This window comes from Ornithorhynchus anatinus, chromosome 5 (genome assembly GCF_004115215.2).
Source record: "Ornithorhynchus anatinus isolate Pmale09 chromosome 5, mOrnAna1.pri.v4, whole genome shotgun sequence".
In the NCBI taxonomy this organism is placed as follows: domain Eukaryota; kingdom Metazoa; phylum Chordata; class Mammalia; order Monotremata; family Ornithorhynchidae; genus Ornithorhynchus; species Ornithorhynchus anatinus.
Genome location: NC_041732.1, coordinates 79,339,829 through 79,347,938, shown reverse-complemented (window position 1 = coordinate 79,347,938; position 8,110 = coordinate 79,339,829). Strand labels below are relative to the sequence as shown.

General features: G+C 48.9%; 1 non-coding gene across 1 annotated transcript; it reads right to left on the bottom strand.

Moving 5' to 3' along the window:
• Positions 1-970: 970 nt before the first annotated feature.
• LOC114812699 lies at positions 971-1,108 on the bottom strand. Its single transcript, XR_003760350.1, has one exon. It is a non-coding gene; the product is annotated as a small nucleolar RNA SNORA7 (small nucleolar RNA).
• Between the last annotated feature and the right edge of the window lie 7,002 nt (positions 1,109-8,110).

The following is an 8,110-nucleotide window of genomic DNA, read 5'->3' as shown; positions in this document are numbered from 1 at the left end:
TGGCAGAGTCAGCATCCCAGACCCATGCCCTATCCACTAAGCCATAACTTCTCTACCACCTTTACCAAAGGAAAGTTCTCCTGCTGACTAACCTAAATCTGCCCTACTGCGTGTGGAGACCATTTCTTGTCACTGTGTCATCCATGGAGGTACAATTCAGTGAGTCACATCCTCTGAATTTCAACAGAAATATCCCCCCAACTAGGAAGTCCTCTTTTTCTCCTTTGGAGGAGAAAAAATTTTCCTAAAAAAATCCAAGTCCTTGAGTCATCTCGTGGGGCTGATTTTTTCAATCCCTTTCAGCATTTTCAGGGCTCCCTTTGGTCTTATCTCTCCTCCCTATTGGTCAAGAAGGGAATAGCCCTCCTCTCCTCTCCCCTCCATGTACCAAACCTGCCCCCAGCCCTGACCAGACTGAGTTGGATAATCTATTGCACTGCCTAAGTGCAATAAAGTCTGCATTCTCTCCCGAGGCTGGGCCCTGGCACCTGTGACAAGTGGATCGAAGAAATGCTCCCCTAACCAATCAAAGGTATGTACTGAGCGTCTAGTGTATGATGCAGAGCCCCTACATCCACGAAGAGAGGTGGGGTCAGTGGACAGCAGGCTGAGATCCCCATTTTAGGGGACACTTACGTACACATCAAATGAACCGTAGTACTTAAGCACTAATTCCAGCAGCTTTTCTCTTTCCTTAGGGGAGCGGCGTGGCCTAATGGAAAGAATATGGGCCTAAGAATCAGAGGACTTTGGATTCTATAATCCCGGCCCTGATCTTTGCCCGCTGGGTGACTTTAGGCAAATCATTTAACTTCCCTGGGCCTCAGTTTTCTCATCTGCAAAATAGGGATCTAGTTTTCTTTGTAAAAATACCGAAGTAGTCTACCACCGTCTCCTTCCATGCAGTAAACTTGAGTCTCCGCCCTCTACTCTATCCCATGACACTGCTGCCCGGCACAGGGGAGTTTTGACTTGTAGCGGATGGCCTACCATTCCCTAACCACTGGCCAAGCTAGGAATGGAATGGGTAGGCCTCCGTTTAACTCTCCCTCCCGTAGCTGAGACTGGTAGAGGACTGGAAACTCTCCAGGTGCCATCCTGAGAGGGGATACCCTCAGCACCGTAGCACTTACGAAAGTAACCGAAGTGTATTTTAAGGACCGTCTCCCCATCTAGACTGTAAGGTCTGGTGGGCAGGGAGTGTATCTACCAATTCTGTTGTACTCTACTCTTCCAAGTGCTTAGTACAGTGTTCTGTCCACAGTAGGCACTCAAGAAATACCACTGATCGATCATCTCTACCAACTTTGTATTGTACTCTCACAAGCAATAAGTACAGTGCTAGGCAGACAAAATGCACTCAGTAAATGTCATTGATTAATTGTTCAAGCAGGGAGAAGAGCGATGATTTATAATAATAATAATTATTATTATTGTGGTACTTGGTAAGTGCTTACTATGTACCAAACACTGTTCTAAGCCCGGGGACAGATACAGGGTAATCGGGTTGTCCCACGTGGAGCTCACAGTCTTAATCCCCACTTTTTTACAGATGAGGTAACTGAGGCCCAGGGAAGTCAAGTGACTTGCGCAAGGTCACACAGCAGAAAAGTGGCGGAGCTGGAATTCGAACCCATGTCCTCTGACTCTCAAGCCTGGGCTCTTTCCACTAAGTCACACTGCTTCTCCCCTAATACTGGTAGTAATAGTGATAGCAGCAGTAGTATTCATTCATTCTTTCATTCAATCGTATTTATTGAGCGCTTACTGTGTGCAGAGCACTGTACTAAGCGCTTGGAAGGTACAGTTCGGCAACAGATAGAAACAATCCCTGCGCAACGATGGACTCACAGTCTAGAGCCTTGGTAATAGTAGTAGCTGCATTTATTGAGAGCCCAGCTGATGCAGGGCACTGAACTATGTTATTGGGAATTCAGAATAATGAAGTGACCCATTTCCTTGATTCTATTTATTGCTATTGTTCTTGTCTGTCCGTCTCCCCCGATTAGACTGTAACCCCGTCAAAGGGCAGGGACTGTCTCTATCTGTAACCGATTTGTACATTCCAAGCGCTTAGTACGGTGCTCTGCACAAAGTTAGGGCTCAATAAATACTATTGAATGAATGAATGAATGAATTTCCAGCCCACAGGTAGCTTGAACTCTAATGAGGGAGACACACAAGGATATTTTCAACACTGTCAAAATAAATCAACTGAGGGTTTGGGTCCTAAGGAGGGTAGAAATAAAGTCATAAGCATAAGTCACGGCTGATGGGATCATTTGGCTCAGGGCGCCGGGGAATTAATTAGAAAAAAATCATCGTCAGAAGTGGAATTTTAGGAAGGATTTGAATGTGGCGAGTGCTGTGGTCTGCCTGATGTGGGGAGGGAGGGAGTTTCCTCACACTTAGCACAGTGTTTTGCACTCAGTAGCTGCTCACTAAATACTCTGTTGACAGATGAACTACCCACTATGAGGTGTATATCTCCTTGATTCTGTTTATCTTGATGATGTTGTCTTGTTTTGTTTTGTTCTGTTTTGCTCTGCTGTCTGTCTCCCCTGTTTAGGCTGTGAGCCTGTCATTGGGCAGGGATTTTCTCTATCTATTGCTGAATTGTACATTCCAAGCATTTAGTACAGTGCTCTGCACATAGTAAGCACTCAGTAAATACTATTGAATGAATGAATGAATGAATGAATGAATGAATGAACTGATTGATTCTCCAGCCCCTCTCCTGACCTGGCCTCTTTTCTACTGCATCCAGAGTCTCCAAACCCATTTGCCTTCTCTTCTTCCCCAGACTTGGCAGGGCTTCCCGATGTCCGGTTCTCCCTGCCAACCCAACTGCCCGCCCATCGGCTGCCCCACTGCCTTCTCTACCTCCTCAGTCCATGCCTGCAGGATAATAATGTGGTATTTGCTAGGCGCTTACTATGTGCCGAGCACTGTTCTAAGTGCTGGGGTAGATACAAGGTAATCAGGGTGTCCCAAGTGGGGTTCACAGTCTTAATCCCCATTTTACAGATGAGAGAACTGAGGCCCAGAGAAGTTAAGAGACTTGCCCAAAGTCACACAGCTGATAAGTGGTGGAGCCGGGATTACGCCACGCTGGATTCTCACCAGGCACCCAGTTCTGGCCTTGAATTTCAAGTTCTGAATATGAACCCTTTTCCTTCTGCTCCTTCTGAGGGTCCTAGTGCAGGTTCTGGCTGTGGAGGGAAATCCCAGGAGGAAGCTGAGGTGTGGAGGGAAGACGGGCGTCCAGAGTCTTGGCGGGATTCAGGGAAAATGGTGAGTGTAGGGCAAGTGAGAGAATTTGAGGAGGGATTTGAATGCGGTGAGCGCTGTGGTCTGCCCGATGTGGGGAGGGAGGGAGTTTCTAGTCCCCATCATGTTAAACCACTCTTTTGGGTTGTGAAGAAAGTTGAACAGTGTGGCCTAGTAGAAAGAGCACGGCTTGGGAGTCAGAAGAGTTGGGTTATAATCCTGGCTCCACCACTTGTCTGTTGGATGTCCCTGGGCAAATCACTTCATTTTTCCATGCCTCAGTTTTCTCATCTGTAAACTAGGGATCCTATACCTATTCTCTCTCTTACTTAGACTGTGAGCCCCATGTGGGACAGGGATGGTGTCCATCTTGATTATCACAGATCTCCCCCAGAGCTTGTCCCAGAGTAAGTGCTTAATCACAATTATTAATTATTATTATTAATGAGAAGAAGCAGGAGGAAGAGGTAGGGAAGAAGAAGGGCCAGAGGGGGCTGGTATTGGTATCCCATAGCTGTTCTTCTAAGTGACCTCACCCCCACCCCCAGGTCAGCAGCAGTCTTGTGGTGTCCTAAGCAAGTCTGAGTTGGGGTTATAAGAGCCCAGCAAGGTCAGATCATCTTTCCTGAGACACTCAATTCCTGTTAATCCACCTTCCGGAAAGTAACACCCCAGCCTAGTGAAAAGACCATGAGCCGAGGAGTCGGAGGACCTGGGTTCTAATCACAGTTCCACCACTGGCCCGCTTTGTGACCTTGGACAAGTCACTTCACTGCTCTGTGCCTCAGTTTCCTCATCTGTAAAATGGGGATTCAATATCTGATCTCCCTCCTACTTAGGCTGTAAACCCCAAGAGAGACAGGGACTGTGTCTGACCTGATTAACTTGCATCTACCCATGCGCTTAGAACAGGTCTTGTTACAAAGAAAGCATTTAACAAATACCAAAGTTATTAATTCCCTCCCCTCTCTCTTTCCCCTGCCCAATCCCAGGGCCAGGTGAGACTTTCACCCTGGAAATTCTTGCACAAGGGAGCTGGGGAGTCAACTCCCTCAGTGATACAGGGCAGATTTGAGGAGAGACACCAAGTCCTCTGCTCTCGGGGGATCCCAGCCCATAACCTTCCACGGAAGGATGTGTCCCCTGTACTGGGGTGAAACGTTGGGGAGCAGAAAGGCCTAGGGATGTCCCACTTCCTGGCATACGTTCCCCGACTCACCCTCCAGTAGCCAAACTGCATCCGGACAGATGGATGAGGGATGGGGCCTTCCGGGTCAAGAGATGGCTACTTCAAGGCAGAGCTCGTGGCAGTTTCAGGCCTAATTAGCTCCCATTTATCTAATTGTCCTCCTGTGGAGTCACTTAGGCTAAAGGTTGGAGGTTAAAACTATTAAGTAATGGGGAATGGAAACAGAACTTGAGCAGATCCAGCCCCCTTCACCTGCAGGCTGGGAGGGTAGAGGCAGGGCGGGGGGGGGGGGAGTGGAAGAAAGGAAAGGGAAAGGACAAGGAGAGGCTTTGAAGATGGGGAAGACCTGTGGTGTGGCAGATAGGAAGAGGGAAGGAGTTCTAAGCACAGAGAAAGGACTGTGCAAAAGGTTGGCAGCAGGAGACACAGTGAGCAGGTTAGCTTAAGAGGAATGAAGAGTGCAAGCTTGGGTGCAGTGGAAGAGCAGAGTGGATAATTAGCCAGGGGAGAGCTAATTGAGGGCCTTTAAGCCAATAGTTAGGGGTCTTGCTTGGAAAAAAATGGAAGTTTTGGAGGTGTGGGAAGATGTTTGCAGCTCAGCCAATTAGAAAAATGATCCAGGCAGCAGAGTCAAGCATGCACTGGAAGAGGAGTGACTGGAAAGAGAAAGGTGACCACTGAGGAGACTGATTTAGTAGCCAAGTCAGAACATGACAAGCCCCTGTCTTCTCTGGCAGTGCAGGTGAGAATCCTCTTGGGGAGCTTGACACTCCAGGTCCCCATAGCGGGGCATAGGGACAAGCCAAATGACCCCCTCACTGGTCAGGCAGAGACACAGCTGGACGCACGGTCTAGGTGAGGATACAGGAGGAGTCCAGGGTAAGCCGCAATTTGAGGAAAGATTCCGTTCAATTTAGGGCAGTCCCCAAGAGACCGCTGCATCTCTCCCCTTCTACTCCTCATCCTTTCTCATTTCCCCCCACCTTAGGCTCCCCGGCTAGACTATAAACTCCTTGAGTGCAGGGATCATGTTTACTAATTCTGTGGTGCTCTCCCAAGTGCTTAGTAAAATCAGTCAATCTTATTCATTGAGCTCTTACTGTGTGCAGAGCACTGTACTAAGCACTTGGGGAAGTACAATATAACACTATAATAGACAGAGTGCCTGCCCACAAAGAGTGTACAATCTAGAGGGGGAGGCAGACATTTATCTAATAAATAAATTACAGGTATATATAGAAGTGTTGTAGGGCTGGGAGCGGGGAGTTAGGGTGACGCAGAAGGGGGCTGAATAAAAGCAAAAGAGAGCTTAGTCAGAGAAGTCCTCTTGGAGGAGGTGGGACTTCAATAAGGCTTCAAAACAAGGGGAAGCAATTTTCCGTCAGATATGAGGCGGGAGAGTGTTCCAGGCCAGAGGCAGGTTGTCGGCAAGATAGACGAGATCGTGGTACAGGGAGAAGATTAGTATTAGAGGAGCAAAGTGTGCGGGCTGGGTTGTAGTAGGAGAGAAGTGAGGTGAGGTGGTGTCACCCATCGCCGGGGACAGGTTCTTTCGGAATCGGCGGGGGAGAGAGAGAGAGAGAGGCTGGAGATGGAAAACCTGAGTTTTGTATAGAATTTATTCCGCGGGGCGGATTGAATTAATTATTTAGACGAGACAGTCGGCCTCCCCTTTTGGGGGAAGTATGGTGTTAAAGCTTCCCCTTTGGGAGGAATTTGGTGTTAAAGCTTCCCTGATTGGAGGATTACACTAGTATATTACTCGAGTGTGGGCGGACCAGGGCCCGCCCAGGAAGAGCTCGTTAATGGTTTACTAACAACGTGGTGAGGCGGCTAGTTCCCACCATGTGCGCACCCACTTGGGAGGAATCCACTTAAGCGTTCAATCTACTTATGCGCCGACCCCATTTAGGCCTTAGATTTACTTACGCGTTACACACTCCTGCGTTAAACTCACTTGCGCGTTACACTCGCTTGTACGCTACCCACTTACGCACTAAACTCACATGTGCATTATACTCACTTATACATTGCCCGCTTATACACTAAGCTCATATATGCGTTACACTCATACATTACCCACTTATGTATTTAACCCAGTTATGTGTTACACTCACCCGTCCCGCGACCGCTGTCTCTGTGCGTCGTTCCTGGTGGCAGAATGGCGTCTGGTGCTCGGGACAGGGAGAGACACGTGAGTGGCCATTGCTACCGCTGTGATCTTCCCAGAGAGAAACCCGAGCACCAGAGGCAACAGGTATTTATTACCTTGGTTTGGGTGGTCCCCACTTCCTTCCTGTTCAATCTCCGCCCCCTTCCGCTCCCTTCCCTTCCATACCTTATTGGGTGGGCAAGGAGGTGAGGGACACCTATCTTCCCGTCCTGCCTCCTCTGGACAGAGAGGTTACGTCACCGATGGCATTTTGACCTTTGGGTAGCCAGTGCCCAGGTCCACCTTGGCACAGGTGGGAGGGAGCAAGGTGATTAAGAACTTTAAAGCCAATGGGGAGGAGTTTCTGATCGATGCACAGGTGAATGGGCATCCGCTGGAGTTTCTTGTGGAGTGGGGGAACATGGCCAGTGCTCCGCACACAGAAAGCACTCAATAAATAACCCCCGGCTGATGGACTGATTGTGCTTCTCCTCCTCCACCTCTCTCCTCATCTCTTCCCTGTTCTTCTCCTTCACCCGAGGTGCTCCATCTCTCCATGTGCAGGAGGCAAGGCAGGGCCGGAAACAGTGGCTGTAGACGGAGCAGACACCCAGCTCAGGTCTTCCCTGAGCTGGGTTATTAATTCGTTCATTCATTCAATTGTATTTATTGAGCGCTTATTGTACGCTTCCCACATCTGTGGTTTTCAGACTGGTGCCAAGACTGCAGCTTCCCCACCTGACTTGGGCCGAGCCCAAGCCTCCCCGAGAATCCTCGAGTATCTAAGCACTGGGTGCCCAGATAAGAGCCAACATCTGTGTTGCCACACCAATCTGCGCACGGTTTCATTTCATTATGAGTGCAGAAGTATGTGTGTTTGTCTGTGCCTCCGTGCCCGACTCCGTGCCTCCTTTGGGTGGCTGTGTCTCTGTGTCTCTTACTGTGGGCCATCATGAATGAAGGGGCCTGTGAGGTACGCAAGTTCCACTCCCCAACTGCTGAGAGTTGTTCCTTCTGCTTTCTGGGCTTAACGGTCGTTGTTCCTTTTGATTTCTCGGCTCTGACTATTATTATGGTATTTGTTAAGTGCTTACTATTGCCAAGCACTGTTCTAAGCACTGGGGAAGAGACAAGTTAATCGGGTATTCCCATGTGGGGCTCACAGTCTTAATCCCCATCTTCTAGATGAGGTAACGGAGACACAAAGTAGTGAAGTGACTCGCCCAAGGTCACACAGCAGACAGGTGGTGGAGTCAGGATTAGAACCCACATCCTCTGAGTCCGAAGCCCGTGCTCTTTCCACTAAGCCATGCTGCTTCTCGATAGTATTTGTTAAGCGCTTACTATGTGCCAAGCACAGTTCTAAGTGCTGGCGTGAATACAAGCAAATCAGGTTGGACTCAGTCTCCATCCCACGTGGGGCTCACGGTCTAAATCCCCATTTTACAAATGAGGGAACTGAGGCCCAGAGAAGTGAAGTGACTTGCCCAAGGCCACAC